The sequence below is a fragment of the Echinops telfairi genome, unplaced genomic scaffold (genome assembly GCF_000313985.2).
Source record: "Echinops telfairi isolate 266 unplaced genomic scaffold, ASM31398v2 ScPeMD7_70;HRSCAF=299, whole genome shotgun sequence".
NCBI lineage: Eukaryota > Metazoa > Chordata > Mammalia > Afrosoricida > Tenrecidae > Echinops > Echinops telfairi.
Window position 1 is genome coordinate 39,154,340 of NW_022103968.1, and position 22,794 is coordinate 39,177,133.

At 41.9% G+C, this 22,794-nt stretch overlaps 1 pseudogene; it reads left to right on the forward strand.

Annotated features, from left to right (window-relative positions):
* Positions 1-6,166, forward strand: part of LOC101640347 — a 16,434-nt pseudogene extending 10,268 nt beyond the window's left edge.
* The last annotated feature ends 16,628 nt before the right edge of the window (positions 6,167-22,794 follow it).

Below are 22,794 nucleotides of genomic sequence, written 5' to 3' on the forward strand. Positions count from 1 at the left end.
GAAGTAGCAATGAAAATAATTTTATGGTTGGGGGGTCACCACAACATGAGGAACTGTATTAAAGAGTCGTGGCATTGGGAAGGTTGAGAACCACTGCTCTAGATAACCCTGCCTAACACAAATCCAAACCTATTATTTTGGTTTCCAAGTTTCCCAGTTTGGGACTTCAGGAACTCTTTTAGCTAGAATCAACAGCAGTGAGTTTGATTTACTTTGTTTTTGGTTATTGTAAGGGAAGGCTTAAACTCTTTTCAGTTACTTAACACCTTTTCAGTTACTTAACAGCAAATGAAGGTGACTGTGGTGAAGGGTTTATTTCACCTGGTGGGTGTAGTGGGTTTCACCTGAGCTTCTAACTGCAAGGTCAGTGATTGAACCCACCATTTGCTCAGAGAGAAAGAGGAGGCTCTCTCTCTACTGCAGTAATCATTTAAAGTTTTTGAAACACAAATGGATTGGTTCTATTCTGGGTTGTTTTGAGTATGAATTGATTTGATAGCGGTAAGTTTGCTTTCGGTCTGGAGGGTTTAGTTCAATAATTTCAAACTTAGAGTAAACCTTTTTTCTTTTTGTTATTAAGATCATTTTATTGGGGACTCTTACAGTCTTATAACAATCCATACATCAACTATCAAACACAATTGTACATATCTAACATTGTCCTCTGTCCCCCTTCGTCCACGTTTCTGTTGTTTGCTCCCCTGGGAGGAAGGGGTTAAATATCCATCATTGCAGTCAGTTTCCCATTTCTTCCCCTTCTCCCTCTCTTTCCCCTACCCTCATGGTATTGCAACTCCCATTATGTTCCTGAGGGGTTTATCTGTCCTGAATTCTGTGTGTCAAGAGCTCTTACCTGTACCAGCGTACATGCTTCTGTCTAGCCAGATTTGTAAGGTAGAACTGGGGTGATGGGAGTGAGGGGAAGGAAGCATTAAAGAACCAGAGGAGTGTTGTGTGTTCTGTCGGTGCCATGCTGCACCCTGGCTGCCTCATTCCTTCCTTGTGACCCTTCTGTGAGAGAATGTCTAGTTGTCTACAGATGGGCTTTGGTTCTCCACTGTGACTCCCATCATTTACATCGATATATATGTTTGTTTGGGGTCTTCAGATGCTCGATACTTGAACCTGTCAACACCTCGTGATCACACAGGCTGATGCGCTTCTTTCATGTGGGCTTTGTTGCTTCCCTGCTAGATGGGCGCTTGTTTAACTTCAAGCCTTTCAGACCCCAGATCCTGTGTTGGTCTGGATAAAGTAGAGAAACAAATTCATGGACATTCTCATATGTATAAGAAAGAGCTTTATATACAAGAACAATTGAATACTGAGAAAACATCCCAGCCCAGTCCAGACCAAGTTCATGAATCCAATATTAGCCTATATGTCCGATACCAATCTATAAAATCTTCTTCAGACTCATGAAACACATGCAATGATGCCAAATGCAGGAAGATCACAGACCAGTGGGTGCAAAGTCTTGTGGATCCAGTAGTGGTAGAAGCATCTCAGCACTGGCAGGGGTCTCCACATGGCTCCTCTAGTTCTTAGGGCACAGGGTCTATCAGTGTAGTGCCATGTATCTTGTCAGTAGAGCATCTCTAGGGAGTGAGTCCTGAGTCTTGTCAATTGAGAGTCTCCAAGGGAGTGAGCCAAGAGAGAGTGTCTCCCACCTCCAATGAGGAAATACAGGAGTTCCCAGAATTCTCAAGAGAAGGCCATGCCTTGGCTATACAATGATTGACAGGCTAGACTCCACCCCCTTCACTTGCAATCCTCTCAAATTGACAATAGATTACATAACTACCACAGCCGCTATATCTTTTAATAGTGGGACACCATCAGCTTTCTTCTCCACTTTTGCTTATGCACCCATTTTGACTTCAGGAATTGTCAGGAAGGTGAGCATGGCTGAATGCCAGGTTTTTAGAACAAAGTGTTTTTATAACAAATGCCCATCTGCTCCGTTAATATGAGAGTAAACTTACATAATATTAAAGCATTCTTATGAGAAGTCATATGCCCTAACACAGGGATTTATTGTACTATCCTCCCTCAAGGAGGAGCAAGATCCCACGAAAAGCCACAAAAAGCACAGTGCTATTGTTGTAGCTATTGTCCAAATCCATCTTATTGAGAATTTCTTTTCTTTTCACTGAAACTTTACCAAACCTTAAACAGTTTATGATGAGTCTTTGTGGCGTAGTGATGGCATGTTGGGCTTTGATCTCCAAGGTTAGCAGTTTAAAACCACTAGCAGCTTTTTCAGAGAAAACAGAGCTTTCTAGTCCTGTAAACAGTTACAATCTGGGAAACTTACAAGGGCAGTTCTATCTGCCCTATAGGGTTACTATGAGTCAGTATTGACTTGATGGCAATGAATTTTTTTTTAAATGACGTTTTCTAGCAATTGATCTTTCCTCATGATTTGTCCAAAGTACGCCAGCTAATACCTTACCTTATTCATTTCTAAGGAGTCCCCTGGCTGTACTTCTTCTAAGACAGATTCATTTGTTTTTCTGACAGTTCATTTTACTTTCAATTTTCTTCATCAGCATCATAAGTCAAATACATCAGTTTTTCTTGAGTTTTCCTTATTCACTGTCAAACTCTCATATGCATATAAAGCTATTGAAATTACCCAGGCTTGGATCAGACACACCAAAGTCCTCCAAGGGACATCCTTGTTCTTTAACACTTTAAAGAGGTTTTGTACAGCGTATTTGTTCAATGCACTGTACCCTTTGGTTTCTTGACTGCTGCTTCTAAGAGCATTGATTATGGACTCAAGCAAAATGAAATATTTTACAGCAGCAACCTTTTCTCCATTTGTCATGACATTATCTATTGGTCCAGTTGTTAGGATTTTGGTTTCATGTACATTGAGTTGCAATTCATCCTGAAGACTGCAATCCTTGATCTCCATATGCAAGTGCTTCACGCCCTCCTTGCTTTCAGCAAGCAACGTTGTGTGTTGTGTTATCTTCATATCACAGGGTGTTAATAAGCCTCCCTCCAATTCTGATATGGTGTTCTTCCTCATGTAGTCCATCTCCTAAAATTATTTATTCAGTATACAGGTGGAGTAATGACTGTGAGAGGACACAACCCTGAGCACACCTTTCCTGATTTTTAAACCAGGCACCTATTTCCCATGTTCTATAGAAAAATTGCCTCTTGGTTCATGTACAGGTGCCACATGCGCATTCTTCTCAATGTTATCCATAGTTGGTCATGATCGACACAGTTCACTACCTTTGCATAGTCAACAAAGCACAACTAAGCATCTTTCTAGTATGCTCTGATTTCAGCCAAGGTCCATTTGATGCCAACAATGTCTTCCTGCATGCCATGTCCTCTTTTGAATCTGGCTTGAATTTTGGCAGCTCCCTGTTGATGTACCACTACAACCACTTTTGTATGATAACCAGCAACATTTACTTGCATGTGCTATGAATGATACTGTTGGAAAATCTCCACATTCTTTTGGGTCACCTTTCTTTGGAATGGGTACAAATATGTATCTCTTCCAAGTAGTTAGCCCACGTAGCTGCCTTCCAAATTTTTTGATATAGACAAGTGAATGTTTCCAATGTTTTATCTGCTTGTGGTACCATTTCAATTGGCATTATGTTGATTCCTGGAACCTTATTTGAGTAAGTTTATTGTGCCAACCTGGCCGATAAATACATGTGGAGTTAATTGAAGGGCGGAGAGATATATGGCTCCGTCAGCCTTGCCTTTCTAGTTCTTGTGTCTCTTGCTTTGTGATGGTCAGACCAGGGTGCAGCTGCCTTAGCCAGTTCCCTGCTTTAGCTTGCAAGGCTCACTTCCTGCAGGACATCCCCGAGGAGAAACCACATGGACCTACCCCGATGCAGCCCTGGATGCTGGAGCAGCTGTGTAGAGAGACCCCTGCCAGTGCTGAGATGCTTACACATTCACTGATTTGGGTTTTCTCCTGCAGTTGGCATCATTGTGTGTGTTTTGTGAGATGGAGGAGGACTTTGTGGATTGGTGGTGGACATATGGGTTAATGGGTTAATGTTGGACTTGTGAGCTTGGCAGCACTGGGTTGGGATGTTTTCTTGATGCACACTTAACCTTTATATAAAACTCTCTCTTATACATTAGTTTCTGTGGATTTGTTTCTCTAATGTACCCAGACTAACACATTATGGTACCTTGGGGGTGGGGTAATGGAGAAACAAATCATAGGATGGAGAGTGGATGTTTGTTTGACCTCTCCCTCATGGAAGTTTTTCTTCTTTGTCTAGCCAGAGGTCAGATAAAGCCACAGTGTTTACTCAGTTGTTTTCTGCGGAAAATAAGGGAAATATGAAAATAGAAAGCTTGTAAGCCCACTTGTTTTCAGCCATTAAAATTTGGTCTTTAGATGGGTTTAGGCCATGCCTATAAAGAAAGCTTTGAAAAGATATGCCCTACCCAGTGCTTTGGAGTACTCGGGAACCAATGGTCTTTGTCAGAAGCTGGAAAGAATTCTGGAACCACGAAGAAAACTCCTCTCTGGGACTGAAAATTAAAGAGAGCCTGAGGGCAGGCTGCAATGCTTGCTAGGTGACCACCTAGATCTACCTGTTGAGTGGAAGTGAGAGAAATGCAGCAATAAAGAGATGGGTTGAGTTTGGCCACTGACACGTGTGGACTTGGTTTACAGGGAAAAGTTTTCACTAATTCCATCAGTGTTTCTTGGATTTTCTCCTTAATGCCATTAGTTCTTGATCAACCCCTTGAAGTCATTGGATATCAACTAATTCTATTTGGCACTGTGATACTAGGTTGTTTTTCCATCTTGTTTTGTGGTTTCGGTCAATACTGTGTCCACAGAATCCTTCAATATTTCAACTTGAGGCTTGAATTCTTTCTTCATCTTGAGATATGCTCAGGATGTTTTCCCTTTCTGGTTTTCTAACTAGTGCCAGCAGACATGTTGGCACTAGTATTTGAAACACCAAACCAAGAAAAAAGTTTCAGACTATGAAATGAGTGGAAAACCAAAGAAACTGGGAATTTTCACCCTAAACTTTATATTTAAAAAAATTTTTTAAAACAAAAAACCACTTTATCACCTTCAAAGGACTCTCTTTCCACCACACTTAATACATTCATCAAATCTGTGATTCCATTCTTGGAAACATTTTTCAGAGTCATCTGTTTGGATGGCAGAAGCACCTCTCTTGTTTTTTCTTCACCTCTTGTTTGCCATCAAATCACTGTCATTTCACGGCCCTCTTCATTTGTGGAAACAAGAACAAGCGGCACGGGGTGCTCCTTGGTTGTCTCCAACTTCGGGGTCCCTGACCCTTGTGAGGCCTTAGCCTGCTAGTCCATCATACTTTCCACCCTTTGTAGCCACGTCATTGTGACTTCAGCACCATCTTCGAGGCGCGCCTAGTCCAGGTTCCATCCTGAAGAAAGTGCTGGAGGCTCTGAAGGATCTCATCAATGAGGCCTGCTGGGACATCAGCACGAGTGGCGTGAACCTGCAGAGCATGGATTTGTCCCACGTCTCCCCGGTGAAACTCACTCTGCGCTCCGAGGGCTTTGATACCTACCGCTGCGACCGCCACCTGGCCGTGGTCGTGAGCCTCACCAGCGTGTCCAAAGCACTAATGTGTGCTGGCAATGAAGACATCATCACACTGAGGGCAGACAATAGCGCAGACATGTTGGCACTAGTATTTGAAGCACCAAACCAAGAAAAAGTTTCAGACTATGAAACGAAGTTGATGGATTTAGATGCTGAGCAACTTGGAATTCCAGAGCAGGAGTATAGCTGTGTAGTAAAGATGCCTTCTGGTGAAGTCACCGTATCTGCCGAGATCTCAGTCATATTGGAGATGCTGTTGTCATGTCCTGTGCGAAAGATGGAGTGAACATTTCTGCAAGTGGAGCACTCGGAAATGGAAATATTAAGTTGTCGCAAACGAGTAATGTTGAAGACGAGGAGGAGGCTGTTGCCATAGAGATGAATGAGCAGTTCAACTAACTTTTGCATTGAACGTCTTTACACAATCCCCTCCTCTCTTCTACAGTAAGACTCAGTGTGTCTGCAGACGGACCCCTCGTTGCGGAACACAAAATTGCTGACATGGGATACTTAAAGTACTGTTTGACTCCCAAGATTGAGGATGAAGACGGATCTTAGACCCACTTAAAATCCAAAATCCAAGAAAATAAAACTTTTTGAGGGCTGTTTCTGAGGTGCCAGCATGTACTGAGGTCTTCATCTCCAAGCCTGTGCCACTGAGTGCATAGGTAGACAATGTTTTCTGTAAATACTCTAGTTTTCACCACGCTTGTAAAATGTGTTGAACATTTCCAAAGTCCCGTCTATTAACCTAGAAATACTACTTTCTATCCTACCTAGAAGTACTCTGACACTTTTTTTTATAACAAAGGATCTAAGATTTTTTTCAGTGCAAATAAAGTTATCTGATAATTTCAAATATCATAAAACAGTGCCTTGATTTGGACCACACCACTGATATATAAGTAATCCAGAGACTGTTTTAGCTGAAGCTACTATTCTGCACGGTAAATGTTTTTGTCTAGAGCAGCCTAATAAAAATTTATGATGGAGATAGCAATAAAAACTAATAGAGCTTAAACCTATGGTACATATCTGGGATTTATATACCAAACTTAATTTTGGCGTTCTAATGAACAAGAAATGAATAGAAGTGAGAACAAATGTATACTTTATTTTAGTTGAGAAAAATGAACGCTTTAGAAGCTTAGTGTACCCCAAGTTGTTTGAGTTTTATAATTGTCCACCAGACAGTGTCTTCCGCCTGGCAAATCTTGAGTTCTAGAAGTTTGGGAAAACTGTGATAGGACTTAAATAATTTCTTTTTGTCAGCTCTGGGACTCATTCACTGAGGGATAAAGAAGACTTTAAATTCTGTGGTTTGATCCAACCAAGAATGTGGGAAAGTCTAGCCGTTGTGAAGGGTTAGTAAAATTCTCAAAATGCTATGCTTCAAGTCACAAACAGCACGCTGTGTATTATGGCTTCTATCCTTTTTTCCCCAGTTAGTTTTGTGTTAGGTAGCTTTTAAATGACTGTTTCTTTGTTGTGCTTGGACTGAGTTGTAAAGACATGGAAACATCCAGTAAGGCACTAAAATTGTGCTGCAAGGGGCCTGGTGAACTTGATGGTGCTGGATTGTCCCGGATGATGCATTTGTTAAAACTCAGCTAACTGTACGTAATTGTATGTAAGTTATGTAAGTATGTAAGCTAAACCTTAATAAACCTGACGTAAAACAGTAAAAAAAAAAAAAAAGTGACACGGAACGATGTCAGGAGAGTCAGGTGTGTGGGGCAATAGAAGCATACTGTTTTTTGGCCCCAAACTGGCACATTGATATGGCTGTGTGAGCAGGTGCATTGTAATGGTGGCAAAACCAGTCCTCCATCTGCCACAAATCAGGCCTTGTTTATTGCACACTGCTATGCAAACTTTTCAGAATCTCTAAGTAGAAAGCTTGATTAACAGTCTGACCTGGTGGAACAAATTTAAATTCACTACGAGTTGACATTTTCTTGTGTTCATGAAGCTGACAGATGTCCAGAATGAGGTTTGTCATCAACAGACATTTCACCTTTTTTGAAATGAGAACACTGCCCACACACTTGAATTGTTCACATAGTGCTGTCCTTATAAGCTGGGTTCAACATCACAACAGTTTCTGCAGCATTTTTCCTAAGCAGGAAACAAAATTTCACAGCTTCACACTGCTGGTCTCTTAAATTAACCATCAAGAAAACGAGGGCTGAGCAAAACTGTGTTTACAAAAAAATTGACTATGCCCAGAGAGAAATTTCTCAGGGGATGCCACTGAATGCACTTACTCAGAGCAAGTTGCTTGATGCTTGCCTCATGGGGGAAATGCATACTACAAAAGCTCTGCCCAGCAGGGTTTCTTTCTGTGTTTTCCCCCCCCCCCCGGGGGTGGGAGGAGTGGTATCCCTACATATGTGCATTATAATACTCCTAATACTGTACTTTGTCTTTTCAAGCTGCCTTTTGAAATGTTTCATTCTTTCATTTATTTCTTCCATTTGCTTCAGCTACTCCACGTTCAAGAACAAGTTTCAGAGCCTCTTTTGACATGCAATTGAATCTTATTTCTTGTCTTTTTAATGATTTTTTGCTCTTTTTGCATCTGATGTCTTGATATCATCTTGCAGTGCTTCAGTTCGGGTTGTCTATGATTAGTGTTCAATGCATCAAATCTATTCATGAGATAGTTTCAAAATTTAGGTGGGATATACTCAAGGTTGTACTCTGGCACTTAGGAACTTGTTTTATTTTTCTTCAGCTTCAGTGTGAACTTACATATGGGCAATTGGTGATCTGCCCCACAGTCAGCCCCTTGACTTGCTCTGGTTGCTGACATTGAGTTTTTCTACTGTTCCTTCCCAGAGATAGAGACAATTTGATTCTTGAGAATTTCAGCTGATAAGGTCCACATGTATAACTGCCATTTATGTTGTTGAAAACAAAGATATTCGCCATGAAGATGTTGTTGGTCTTATAATATCCCATGGATCACAACAGCCTGGCCCATAACCCAGCAGGACCAGGCAATATATTGTTTCATTTTACGTATATTTCTTATGAGTTTGTGGTTACCATGTGTCTCGGGTCACCACTGGGGATCCGTTTATGGTACCTAGCAACTACTGTGCAGCTGGCCATCTGAGGCAGAGGCTCTAACACGCACAGATCAAGTTACTAAGTGATGCCAGACCCTAGAAAATGAGAGACTCTGGTCTCCATGGGTGGAGCAAATGGTCCAGTGTTCCAGTACAAGCTGAAAGACTGGCTGTTTAAACTCACCTAGAGAGTCCTTGGAAGATAGATCTGGTGATCCGTTTCCAAAAGGTCACCTTGAAAACCCTGAGGTGCACAGTTCAACGCTGCGGACATGGAGTGCCGTGAGTGGGAATGGACTTGGTGGTGAGTGACAACAATAGCGGGCAGAGTGCAGGGAGCAGGAGGGACTGAGATGAGGCAGCCATTGGTGGCTAAAAGAGAGGTCGATCTGAGGTTATCTACAGACATGCTTACAATCTGTGTCCTATCCTTTTTCTCTAAGTCATTATGTATGTGATCTAATCTTCCTAAGATCTCTACGCACAGTTTACATGTAAGGAAAGGAAAGCTCAAAGAGATTCTATGTTTGGGCCAAAGTCACACCACTAGTAAGTGTTGGAGCTAGGATTTGGGCCCAGATTTGCCTAGCTCCCTAATCTGAATTCCTTCTATTAGTTCATATTGATTCAACAGAAAATTGAAAGTTGTTTTCTCTGTGGGGCTCAAATTTATCTATTTTTATTTTCTTTTAGGCTGTGTTATAAAATTCTTGCTACATGTTAAAATTATTGTGTCAGAACATTTAGTTACTAGCTCTTACCTATCTCCTATTTTATTTTCAAAGTAAGTAGAAATCTACATGTTATGCATGAAAGAAATACAGTGCCCATGTAATGATTCTTAACTTTCATAACGTCCTATCTAAACACAGCTACCATTATACCTAGAGAAATGTGATATTAATGGCTATATTTATGATTGTGAGTATTAAAGGCAGGTTATTTTTATTTGCCTACATTATATTAACTTTCCACATTGCACTATACTTCTTAATATTGTCAAATCAAATTTGACTTTGATTATCTGATCGATGCCTTGGTCTAAATAACAGCAGCTTGATTGAAAACTTCCGGTTAAGGGTCGATATTATAGTGCCCAATGATGGCTGTCAGTCATAGTCACACCCTCGTGTGCTAACAATATGGTGTGACCAATAGAAGGCCTTTTACTCACAAGGTAAGGTTATACAAAGGCTGCCGCTTCTGTTATAGGGGTTCTCACTTTTCCCTTTGTCTCGAGGACACCAGCTGCCGTGTCGCAGGGTTACTCCAGCAGCTGGTGAAGAGGTCCACACAGTGAGGGACTGGAGTCTCTGACAACAGCCACAGACCAACAATCAGGGAGGGACTCAAACCCACTCACAGCCATGTGAGTTAGCTTAAAGATGAGAGACTCTGTACCTGGATACTCCAGGTAACCGACTTCCAGTTTCCTGACTGTAACAGACCGTGTGAGGCAAAAAGTGCTTCGCTGCTTTAAGCTACTAAGTTTGGCATTTGCACAGCAATATGCAACTGTTATTGTGCACTAATAAACTAATACATGTATGCTAGTTCAAGGTAATATAAAAAGGACTGAGGCACAAATTAATTGGTAAATGATATTTCTTGAATGACTAACTGAATAAATGTTAAGTGAAATCAACACTCTCAAAGAAAGTACTTAGATTCTGAAACATATTTCTAATTGATTGTATTACTTGGTTTCACCTATCCTTGTCTCTGACACTGTTTGTCACCTCTGGAGGGGTTCTATTATTGTGCGTGCTAGTTATGGAGAAATGAAATTACTTGATATGGCTTTTCTACTCATAATTTTTGTAACTGTCTCTCAGGAACTGTGTGGGAACACACAAATAAGGTATAAAGAACTCTAACTCAGGGATTGGTCAGTGTTGCCATTCTTCTGGGCATAAAAGTGAGTCATTTCAGAGGTAGAAATAGAGAATATCGTGACCATTAAGTAAGAAAATACTCAGTGTGAGATACCTGCATGGAGTGGTGGTGCAGCCGAGGGACCAAGAGGCTGTAGCAACAAGTCTGAGACAGAACCGAGGAAGAGCATTGAGACCATAAAACAAAGTATACACTTCCCAGCCCACTGCACCAGCAGAACTGAGTGCCATTGGGCAGGACGCTGGCTTGCAGAGTGGGCTAGGAATCTGTCTCATGACTGGCAGGCTGCGGACCAGAGAGAGAGGTGCCTGCTGGCATGACTGAGGTGAGGCGCTTCGGCAGACAAAAGGACGGTATCTTTAATGCTTTCTGGTCCTGGATTGTGGTAGCCTGGTACCATCCCTTTTAAACTCCCATAATCATGGCCATTATCTGTGAGTTGTGTGGCCATTGCAATGGATTATCAAACCCAGAAAAAAAAAAGTAGAGTGCTATGTGAATGATGGTCTTTAAATGATGGTTGGTGTCAGAATCAGACAAAGAAGGATGGAGGGTGGAGAAATATCTGATTTCTGCCTTACAGAAAGTCTTCTGCCAACTTCCCTTGGGCAGAAATAAACTTGAAGCTTCTTCTCCCTTGTGCCGCAGGAGGTCAGACATGATGATCATGACGTTTTCTCAGTAGCTGGGAAGGTAGATTTGATAATTAATGTTCATCTACCAATCTGCCTGCCTATATCCAGAATCTATCATCATAGTCATTTGAATTATTGTTGGGAGAACAACAATTTTAGACATAGATTAATACTCTTTTTACTTTGAGAGAACTCAGATTTAAATAACTGCTGTACTTACAGTTCTATCACCCTTTATAGTTGTGCTTTCTGTCCATGTGTTGGATTAGAAGGAAATTTCTAAATTTCTCAAAACTGGAGTGATTTTCCCTTTGTCTAAATGTATAATCTCTGGCAACTGCCCACGTTGGTAAACCTTACTGACATAAATCACTTTAGTTTATGTTGGGAGGGTGTCGCTGGAGGGAAGCTAGAAAAAGGAAAGAGCAGGGCACGGTGAAAGGACAGAATGTGCTTAGGGAAGTTTTCAGTTTAGGAAATAGACATGTAAATCAGCATGACATTGTGATTTATCTTTCCTAATCAATTTTACTAAAGATCAGAGCACGATGTGATTCAAACATGGAGTAACAAGTGCTTAATAAATGTATAAATTATATATATATATGTATATGTATATATACATATATATATATATATTAAGTGCACATCAAGAAAACATCCAAACTCAGTGCTGTTCAAGCCCACAAGTCCAACATTAACCCATTAACCCATATGTCCAACACCAATCCACAAAGTCCTCCTCCATCTCACAAAACAGATGCAATGATGCCAACTGCAGGAGGAAAGCTGAGTCAGTGAGCGTGTAAGCATCTCAGCGCTAGCAGGGGTCTCCACACGGCTGCTCCAGCACCCAAGGCTGCATCGGGGTAGGTCCATGTGGCTTCTCCTCAAGGATGTCTTGCAGGAAGTCAGCCTTGCAAGCTGAAGCAGGGAACTGCTAAGACATCTTCACCCTGGTGCGACCATCAGAAAACAAGAGACCCAAGAACTGAAAAGGAGAGGCTCACTGAGCCATTTGTCCCTCCACCCTTCAATTAACCCCACATGTGCTTATCGGCCAGATTGGTACAATAAACTAACTCACATGGATACAATTGTGTAATTAAACTCAAGATTTTTATAACATTTTCCAAACCACTGGAAATAGACATTCCATATGATGTAGCAATACCTCTGCCAGGTGTGCACCCTATAAAAGTAAGATAGCATGAACAGCCAAACGCACTCCCACATTCAGCTCACTGCTGTGCACAGCAGCATGAAGTGGCAAACTGCCCAAATGCCCATCAAGAGATGAATAGATAAAGAAACGCTGGGACATGCCCACAGTGGGAAAGAACGCTTCACTAAAAGCAATGATGAAACCACAGAGCACCGCATGACATGGATGAGCCTGGAGATACTGGGCTGAGTGAAGTTAGTCAATCACAAATGGGTAAGTACTCTATGAGGTCACTACTATAACGATCAAAACCCAGGCAAAGGCTTGCCTACCAAAGGGAACAGACTTTGGAGTTTCCCAAGGGAGAGGGCAAGGGAGGGAAGACACAATGAATATAGGGGAGAAAGGAAATCGGGGAGCAGAGTGCCAGAGTGGGGGTGGGGCTTATGAGTCATTGAATGCTGCGGTGATGGTCTAAAATGTAAATCCCCTACTCAATTCACAATTTTTCAAAAGATTTATACTAAAATGTTTTATAAAGACTTGTGTTTGACCTATTAGGAGTATTTTCTGTTCAGGGGGGGGTGGGTATCTTTCAGTGGAAAAATTCAAGAAAAAGTGTCCCATTTCCTCTATTTGCTCCCATCCTGGGGTGGGGGGAAGGGCATGAACATGCGTTTACTCTGGACTAGGGGCGTCTAATATTGCCAATCACTCCTTTGAGGAGAAAAAAAATACCCCAAATAAATATTGTTCAGAAAAAGAAGAGGATGGTAAAGAAGTAGAAGGAACCATTTGAAACAGGTGGTTGCTACTTACATTGATATTTTATTTGGTTTTCTTTTCAAAATCCCCACACACTGCTTGCCTTTTCAGTCTGGTTGGAAAGAGAATTCAAGGGCAAAAGACTGTGTTGTTAAACACACACACATGCACGCACACAGCCCAGCTTAAATGCCATACCTGCAAGGGTGGCAGTAATGAAAATTATTAGTACTCAAAATCAAGAGAAGAATATATATTAAGGAAGATCTGAAAACTAGATCCTTTGCTTATTGATAGTAGATATGTAAAATAATGCAGTTATTTTTACAAGCATTTTAACTGTCTCTCCAATAGGTTAACATCGAGTTATTATACAACCCAGTAGTACTACTCCTAGGTAAACACATATGAGACATGAAAGCATATTCATATGACCACATCAAAATGTGTGCAATACTTACTCAATGCAAGAACACGTTGTTCTATTAAATTGGCATTCCAGGATGCACACCTTCCCGACACGATTGCTGAAGAAAAATGTGTGCATAAGCAAATGTGGTGAAGAAAGCTGATGGTGCCCAGATATCAAAAGATATAGCGTCTGCAGTCTTAAAGGCTTGAAGATAAACAAGCGGCCATCTAGCTCAGGATCAACAAAGCCCACATGGAAGAAGCACACCAGCCTGTGGGACCATGAGCTGTCGAAGGGATCAGGTATCAAGCATCAAAGAACAAAAAGTCATATCATTGTGAAGGTGGGTGAGTGCAGAGTGAAGACTCAAAGCCCATCGGTAGGCAACTGGACATCCCCTTACTGAAGGGTTGTGGGGAGGAGATGAGCCAGTCAGGGTGCAGGGTAGCAATGATGAAACATATAACGTTCCTCTAGTTCTTAAATGCTTCCTCCCCCAACTATCATGATTCCAATTCTAGCTTACAAATCTGGCTAGACCAGAGGATGTACATTGGTACAGATAGCAACTGGAAACACAGGGAATTCAGGATAGATGACTCCTTTGGGACCAGTGGTGAGAGTGGCGATGCCTGAAGGGTGGAGGGAATGTGGGGTAGAAAGGGGAAACGGACTACAAGAATCTATGTATAGCCTCCTCCCTGGGGGATGGACAGCAGAGAAAGGGCAGGAGAGTCGTCAGATAGTGTAACATATGACAAAATAATAATAATTTGTGAATTATGAAGGGTACATGAGGGAGGGGGGAGTGAGGAGGGATGGGGGAAAATGAACAGCCGATATTAAGGGCTCAGGTGGAAGGCAAGTGTTTTGAGAATGATGATGGCAACAAATGTGTATATGTGCTTGACAAAATGGATGTATGTATGGTTTGTGATGGGAATTGTATGAGCCCCCAATAAAATGATTTTTTTTAATGTGTGCAGTAATATTCACAGCAATGCGATTGCACCCAAGTCAAGTCAACTCATATTTCCATTAACTGACACACGGACAAATGAAAGAATTGGTGCATACAGACAGCGGCGTACTATTCAGCACCAAAACAATGAAGTGCTGGTATGTGCTACAGCACAGAGCAACATTAGAAACATTGTGCTAAATGAAAGCCAGCCTCAAGAGACCACAAACAGTGTGATTCCATTACCATGAGATGTACAGAAGAAGTAAATTATTAGGGGCCGAAGTAGAATAGTGGTTGTCTAGGGAGCCCTGGTGACCTAGTAGCTTCAACCACATGGTCAGCCGTTCAAAACTCCCAGGAGCTCTGCAGGAGAAAGACAGGGATTTCTGCTCCCATAAACAATTACCCGTCTCAGAAATTCAAAGTGACAGTTCTACCCTGTGAGGTTGCTGTGAGTCAGCATGGACTCAATGACAGTGAGTTTGAATGCTCCAGAGGGAGATATGGGGTAAAACATTTATTTATTTCTAGGGCAATGAAAATACTCCAAATGTATGTTATGGTGCCTGTTACACACTTCTGTGTCTATTAATGACCACTGAATCATACTCTTTACAGAGCTGAATTTTATGGTATGTGAATTTATCTCAAGGATGTTAGAACAACAACAAAAACTTCCCCCTCTCTTACACAAACACATGCACACTCACATGCTCACACACTTTTGAGCTGTATGACCCATTGCCATCAAATCACTTCTGACTTCTAACAATCCCATGTGTTGCAGAAACAAATTAAGACATGTAGAGTTACAGATGTAAATTTGCTAGGCTTTTCTTCCAAGGCTCTATTGGGTGGGTTTGAACTGCTGACTTTAGGTTAGTGTTAAACGCAAATTTTTTGTGCCACCCAGGGATCTGGGGAAGCTAAGAGGGACATTGAACTCCTCTGAGGCTCAGTTTTATGATTTGTCAAATAGGGACATCAATATTTAGGACACAGGTTGTTGTTGGTGTAAAGCAATATACACGAAGAGTTCATCTCAGGACTGGGCAAACAGCGACAATATTTACTCTCCAATGAGGTTGTTTTATTTTTTATTTTTCTATATCATTTAAAAAATCATTTTATTGGGGGCTCCTACAACTCCTCATTTTCCCCCTTCCTCCCCGCTCCACCCTCTCTCATGAACCCTTGATAATCTATAAATTATTATTATTTTGTCATATCTTATACTGTCAGCTGTCTCCCTTCCCCCACTTTTATGTTGTCTATCCCCTAGGGAGGAGGTTATATGTAGATCCTTGTAATCGGTTCTCCCTTTCTATGCCACCTTCCCTCCAACATCCTGGTATCACCACTCACCACTGGTCCTGAAGAGATCATCTGTCCTGGATTCCCTGTGTTTCCAGTTCCCATCTGTACCAGTGTACATCATTTTATTGGTGGCTCTTACAGCACTTATAACAATCCATACATCAATTTTATCAAGCACATGGGAACATAGGTTGTCATCATCATTTCCAAAACATTTTCTTTCTACTTGAGCCCTTGGTATCATCTCCTCTTTTACCTCTCCCACCCTCATGAACTCTTGATAAATTATAAATTATTTTCATGTCTCACACCGTCTGCTGTCTCCCTTCACCCACGTTTGGGTTGCTAGCCCCCTGAGGTGGGGGTAGAGCAAGTTGTATGTCGATTCTTGTGATTGGTGCCACCTTTCTTCCCCTTCTCTCCCACTTCCCCCACCCTCATGCTGTCGCTGTTCCCATTATTGGTCTTGAGGGGTTTATCTGTCCTGGACTCCAGGTGTTGAGAGACCTCACCTGTACCAGTGTACATGATCCGGTCTAGCTGGATTTGTAAGGTAGAACTTGGGGTCATGATAGTGGGGGCAGGGTGGAGGAAGCCTTTAAAAAACTAGAGCAGTGGTTCTCAACCTGTGGGTCACAACCCCTTTGGAGGTCAAATGACCCTTTCACAGGGGTCACCCAATTCATAACAGTAGCAAAATGACAGTGATGAAGTAGCAACGAAAATAATTTTATGGTTGGGGTCACCACAACATGAGGAACTGTATTAAAGGGTTGTGGCATTAGGAAAGTTGAGAACCACTGAACGAGAGGAATGTTGTGTGTTTAGTCGGTGCTATACTGCTCACTGGCTGACTCATCCCTTCCTTGTGACACTTCTGGGAGGGGATGCCTAATTGTCTGCAAATGGGCTTTGGTTCTCCACTCCAACCCCCTTCGTTTGCATCAATATAATTGTTTGTTATGGGTCTTCTGATGCCTAATACCTGATCCCATCAACACCTCATGATTACATAGGCTAATGTGCTTCTTCCACGTGGGCTTTGTTGCTTCCCTGCTAGATGGCCACTTGTTTAACTTCAAGACTTTAAGACCCCAGATGCTGTATCTTCTAATAGCTGAGCACCATCAGCTTTCTTCAACATATTTGCTTATGCACCCATTTTGTCTTCAGCGATCATGTTGGGAAGGTGAGCATCACAGAATGCGAGGTTGTTAGAACAAAGTGTTCTTGCATTGAGGAAGGGCTTGAGTAGAGACCCGATGTCCATCTGCTACTTTGATACTTCACATATAAATATATGTGCTTAGACCTATATCCCTATAATGATATATTTATATATTTACATACATATACCCATATTTATACCTCTGTAAAAGTCTTTTGCCTCCTAGTTCTTTCTATTTTCCTTTTACTTTCCTCCTGTCCCACTATCACGCTCCACCTTTATTCAGCTCTCAATAATACCTCTTGGCTACACTGCAGTTGATCAAACCCCAGCAGACATTCTATACCCTCCTCACCATTGATTTTAGATCTCTTGCTGTTCCCTTGTCCCTGGGTTTGGCTCCCTTCTCCCTTTCCCCACCTCCTCCTTTCTTCTTCCCCCACAACTGTCAGTCCCGTTGTTTCTCTTTGCGATCCTTTATTTTGCCTATCTTGTATAGATAGACGTGGAAAAGAAGGAGAAGGAAGAGGAGGAGGAGAAGCATAAAAGGGCCTATAAATAGTTCAGCTGACTCTTAGGAATGTTTTCTTATTGAATCTGATGTGGTGCCAAGCCCTGCCCTCCAACTCTGAAGTCTATTTTCAGGATTCCTCGGGGACTTCGTTGCTGTCCTCCCCTTGCTGCTCTGTTGTGCTCCCTTTGTGTTTCCCTGCGGTATGGGTGGGGGGCCATACCTGTATGGGCATGGGGTGGGGTGGAGTTCCATTTGACCGGGCACAATTCCCACACTGTGTCTTCAGTGCTGTCCCCTCCATTGCTGTGGGTCAGTGCAAGGGGACTTCGTGTCTTGGGGTGAGACTGGCTCTAAGGCATTCTCTGTGCCTTGGATCCTCCCAGTAGGGGTGTCTTCCTAGGGGCTTGGTGGGCCTGGTTGGAGGTCTCTCTCTCCCTCTTTCTATCTCTCTTAGTTTGCTCTCCAGTGTACTGGGGAGTCCGGCAACCCTTGCCAGGTTGTATCTTCAGTGATGTCCTCTGTAGTGGAAGGGGAGGGGTTGACGTATCTGGGGTTGGGGCCAGCCCTGCAAACCCAAAGAGGTAATGTCTAATCCATTTTCAATATGGATTTTAGAGAATCTGACCAACAAAATGGACTGCTTCTTAGACAGTTGGATAACAGAATGAAATGGTGCCTGGTCCTGTAGTTCTTTGAGCTATTGTGTCAATCCATCTCATCGAGGGCTTCCTCATTTTGCTGACCCTGAACTTTACGAGACCCTGATAGGTCTTTCTCAATCACATGTTGAGAAGAGATGAAGTCCCACCGTCCTCGCTTTGAGGAAACTCGCTGGGTGCATTTCTTCTCAGACTGACTTGCTCACTTTTCTGGCAGTCCACTGTGAATGCTCTCCATGAAGATTAATGGTCTAGTGTCACAGGAAATTAGCTTCATGGATGGTTTCCATCAGGACCCAGCAGATGATCTCTGGATTCAATCTATTCTTCAGGAAAGAGAAACAACGAGTATTTTTGAAATCTCTCTGTAACTATATAAATAGTTCCTTATTGAGTCAAAGATGCAAAATCCTCATAGTTGAACCCAGCTGTGACTTTTTAGCAATGGTGCTTCAATTGAACTTTTAACGAATGTCCAGATACCTTTCCTGCATAGTAAATGCCTTTAAAAATAAATACGGATGTATTTATACGTATAATTCTTCTACCCGGAGACAATCCCATTCAAGTTTTCATGAATATATTCATTTGTATCTATATTTGTATGTATACAGGAATGTTTCTATATGGGGGGAATGTAATTCAAGATAATTTCTTGTGAAATTATCTTTTTCTTATCTTCCATCCTACCTTAGTGTAGATTAGGTTTTCTTTTGACCAGTTTAGAATGCCTTTTCTTTCTTCCTTTTTTTTTATGAATAAGAAAGCTTTATAGCAAGAAGTAATTCTGTATCAAGAAGGCATCCCAGGCCAGTCCAGACCAAATCCATAAGTCTGGTGCTAGTCCACAAGGCCTTCTTCAGACTCGTGAAGCCACATGCCAGTGACACAGAATAATGAATCAGGGGCGCAGGAAGATTCACAGGGTGTGAATAGCGTGATCCAAAGTTCTGGAAACATGGAAGGGGGCTGCTCTCAGTGCTGGCGGCAAAGTCCCAGGAGGCAGGAAGGCCATGTGGCAGAGAGAGATAAGTTCTCGGTTTCCCCTGCGTATAAGAAGGTCCAAGGAGGCATCCTTGGGCTGTGACCTGGAAAGGTTGGGCTCCACCCCTACACGTTCTTACACCTTCAAGTTGACATAATATCATCTACGTACAACTCCAACCCCTGCGGGCAACAGATTCTTCAGCACAGCCTCCTTCACTTGCTACACTTGCTGGGTTCAAGAGCATTGAAAATTCTCTAGGCCTTTTCTAACATTAAAACCAGCCACTGCTATCAAATTGATTCAGCCTCATTAGTGACTCTAGAGGACAGATTAGAACCGTTCCTTTGGGGTTTGAACTGTGAGCCTTTATGGGAGCAGACAGCCTCATTTGTCTGCCTCAGAGCGGTTAGTGGATCTGAACCATCAATCTTCTGCAGCCCAGCACTTAATCAATGACACCACGGAGGCTCCTTTCTAGCACTCTAGTAAAGCCATACATGGATTGTAGATACCTGTTCTGACTCACCCACAAATTGTAAGAAATGGATCCTGTGCATAGCTCTGAGACTTCCTGTGTTTCTTGTTCCTTATAATCTGCTTTCTGCTCCCAAATGACTCTATTGAATGCCTACAGATTGTTCAACACTTATTTATTTATTCATTTCTTTCCATTTGTTGTCTCTTCCCTTTGAAATTTCTCTCCTTTCTTGCCTTCTGATCCTATGTGATCCTCAAACTCCTTCTACCATTTTAACTTCTCTGTTTTGCCTTCCTCACCACATCCCTCTTGTTCTCTCAACACGACTTCCTCAATGTTGTGTCCTTAGCCAGCTGGTTTTCTTTCTCTATACTCTTTCCCTTAAAAATTATTCATTCCTACTGCTTCAATTAGTTTTTTTAAAGAATTGGGGGCTCTTACAGCTCTTATAGCATTCCATACATAAATTGTATCAAGCATATTTGTACATACCTTACCATCATCATTTCCAAAACATTTTCTACTTGATATAAACTCCTCTGTTTTCTCCTCCTTCCCCTCCCCTCCCACCTTCATGTATCCTTGATTAATTACATATTGTTATTGTTATTTTGTATCTTACCCTGTCCATTGTCTCCCTGCACCCATATTTCTGTTTTTTCATCCCCTTTGGGGGAGCTATATAGCCAATCTTGTGATGGGTTCCCCCTTCCTCACCCTTCCGCCTCCCTGACCATCCCTTTCCCTCATGATATCACTACTCCCGTTACTGTTCCTGAAGGGCTTATCTTTCCTGAATTCCATGTGTCCAGGGCTCTTATCTGTACCAATGTGTGTTCTAGGGTCTAGCCAGATTTGTAAGGTAGAACTGGGTCATGGTAGTGGGAGGAGGGGGAAGTATTCCTGAACTAGAGGAATGATGTGTGATTTGTCAGTGCTGTATTATGCCTTGGTTGAGTCATCCCTTCCTTCTACCACTCCTGTGGGGAGATATCCAATGATCTACAGATGGGCTTTGGGTCTCCACTCCAAACCCCATCTCAATACAGTTGTTTGTTTTGGATCTTTTGATATCTGATGCCTGATCCCATCAACACCTCATAATAACACAAGCTGGTGTGCTTCTTCCATGTGGACTTATTTGCTTCCCTCCTAGATGGTCCCTTGTTTGACTTCAAGCCTTTAAAACCCCAGACACTATATTTTTGGATAGCGGGGCACCATCCGCTCTCTTCTCTGCATTTGCTTATGCACCCATTTTGTCTTCAGCAATCATATTGGGAAGGTGATGATAAGTAGTAAGACAACAGACAGACTTTGAGCTTCTACTCAAGGCCTCTCTTAACACAAGAACGCTTTGTTCTGATAACTTTTATTTTTCTTGAAACCTCTAATTTGTTGTTTGTCATCGGTGACATCAAGTTTATTTTCAACTCATGTCGATCTCATGTGACACAACCGAACTGCCCCATAGGGTGTTCTAGGCTATAATGCTTATGGGAACAGAATGCTCTTGGAGCTGATGGCTGAGTTCGATTTACCAATCCTTCTGTTAGCAGCTGAGCACTGAGTTGCTTTGCCACAGGGCTCCTTGATACCACATATTATAGGGATAGATTTTTCCTGCTCTATGCCTTATTATGAGCTAGACTCAAATTCAATGTGTTGCAAATGAACGGTATCTTTCACATTCCTTGTTACAGTCCCAGCACTTAACTGAGTGCAGGAATTAAATTGGATACGTATTTGTTGAGTTAGCAAATTACAATATTAAAAGTCTATGTATGCGTGTTTCTAAAGTCAGTTAGCTGCTGTCTCAATAATATTGCCACAATTAACCCAGGTGATGAAGTGAGTTACCCATTGGGCTTCTGAGCACAAAGCAAAATAACACCCCCACCCCCAGTACTTTATTGATATAAGAAGCAAAATTTGATCCTTTCGTCAGTATGTTTGTTTTTGTGCACACACATAAATGTATACACGCACACAGGCATCCCTTGTTTTATTGTGTTTCGCTTTATCAAATTTCACAGATAACGCACTTGTATAAATTGAAGGTTTGTGGCAACCCTGCTACAGCACAATGTGCAGGCACCATTTTCCCAAAAGCTGTGCTCACTTCATGTCTTTAATTATATTTTGATAGTTCTTACCGTTTTTTCAGGCTTCTTCAGAATGCTGGTACACAGTTAGTGGAGTATATTATCGTGTAATAAGCATACTATATTATCGTGTAATAAGCATAGCTCCTCCATGCACGGGAAAGCCACAAAATGCATGTGACTTGGTTTGGGGATGGTCTGGAACAAAAGTGATTATATCTATCAGTGGGCTGTGTGTGCATGTGTGCGTGCACGTGTGTGTGAGTGTGTATGTGTACGTGTGTGTAAATGTATCAACCCACTCACTGCCACGGAGTCGATTCTGACTCATAGTGATCCTATAGGACAAAGTGAAACTGCCCTTGTGCGTTTATTTCTGGGAGTAGAAAGTGTCATCTGCTGCTTTTGCACGGCCGACCTTGAGGTTGACAGCCCCTCTAGTCACCCATGAGGCACCACGACTCCTGCCGATGCAGATGGCATCAGCACCAGCTTAGACTGTGACGTCACCTCACACTTCCTGAGTTTGGTGTCCTTACCATCTGTGTGAGCAAGAGTTCCGTTGGGGAGATTTACTTTGCTAGGTTCTTGTTTATTTATCTGTTTGCTTTTGAGAGGAACTCAAGAATAGAAAGTGTTGAGGTCCTATTTTCCTTTCGTTTATGATGTATTATCCTCATGAATTCCTTAAAAATCATATTTAATTTCCATGAATGCATTTAATTCTCAGACTCCACTCCCAACCTTATCTGGAAGAAACAATCCATCTAACATAATTAATGTGCATCTTTTTCTTTGTATGTGGTCTTACAAAATGATTGCCACTCTCTTGTATACCTGGGCTTTTAAGTTATGTAAATGATAATATATTTCCTAGCTTATGGTTTTACTCTGGATTGCCTATTGTGGATCAATCCGCATGTGTGTGTGGATAGGTATCATGTATATGTGCGTGCCTATTTACATATGCATTAACGGGCTAATGATTCTCATATGCCATAAACCAAAGGATAAAAGGACCTCAACCTTCTACACGAGTTCCTCTT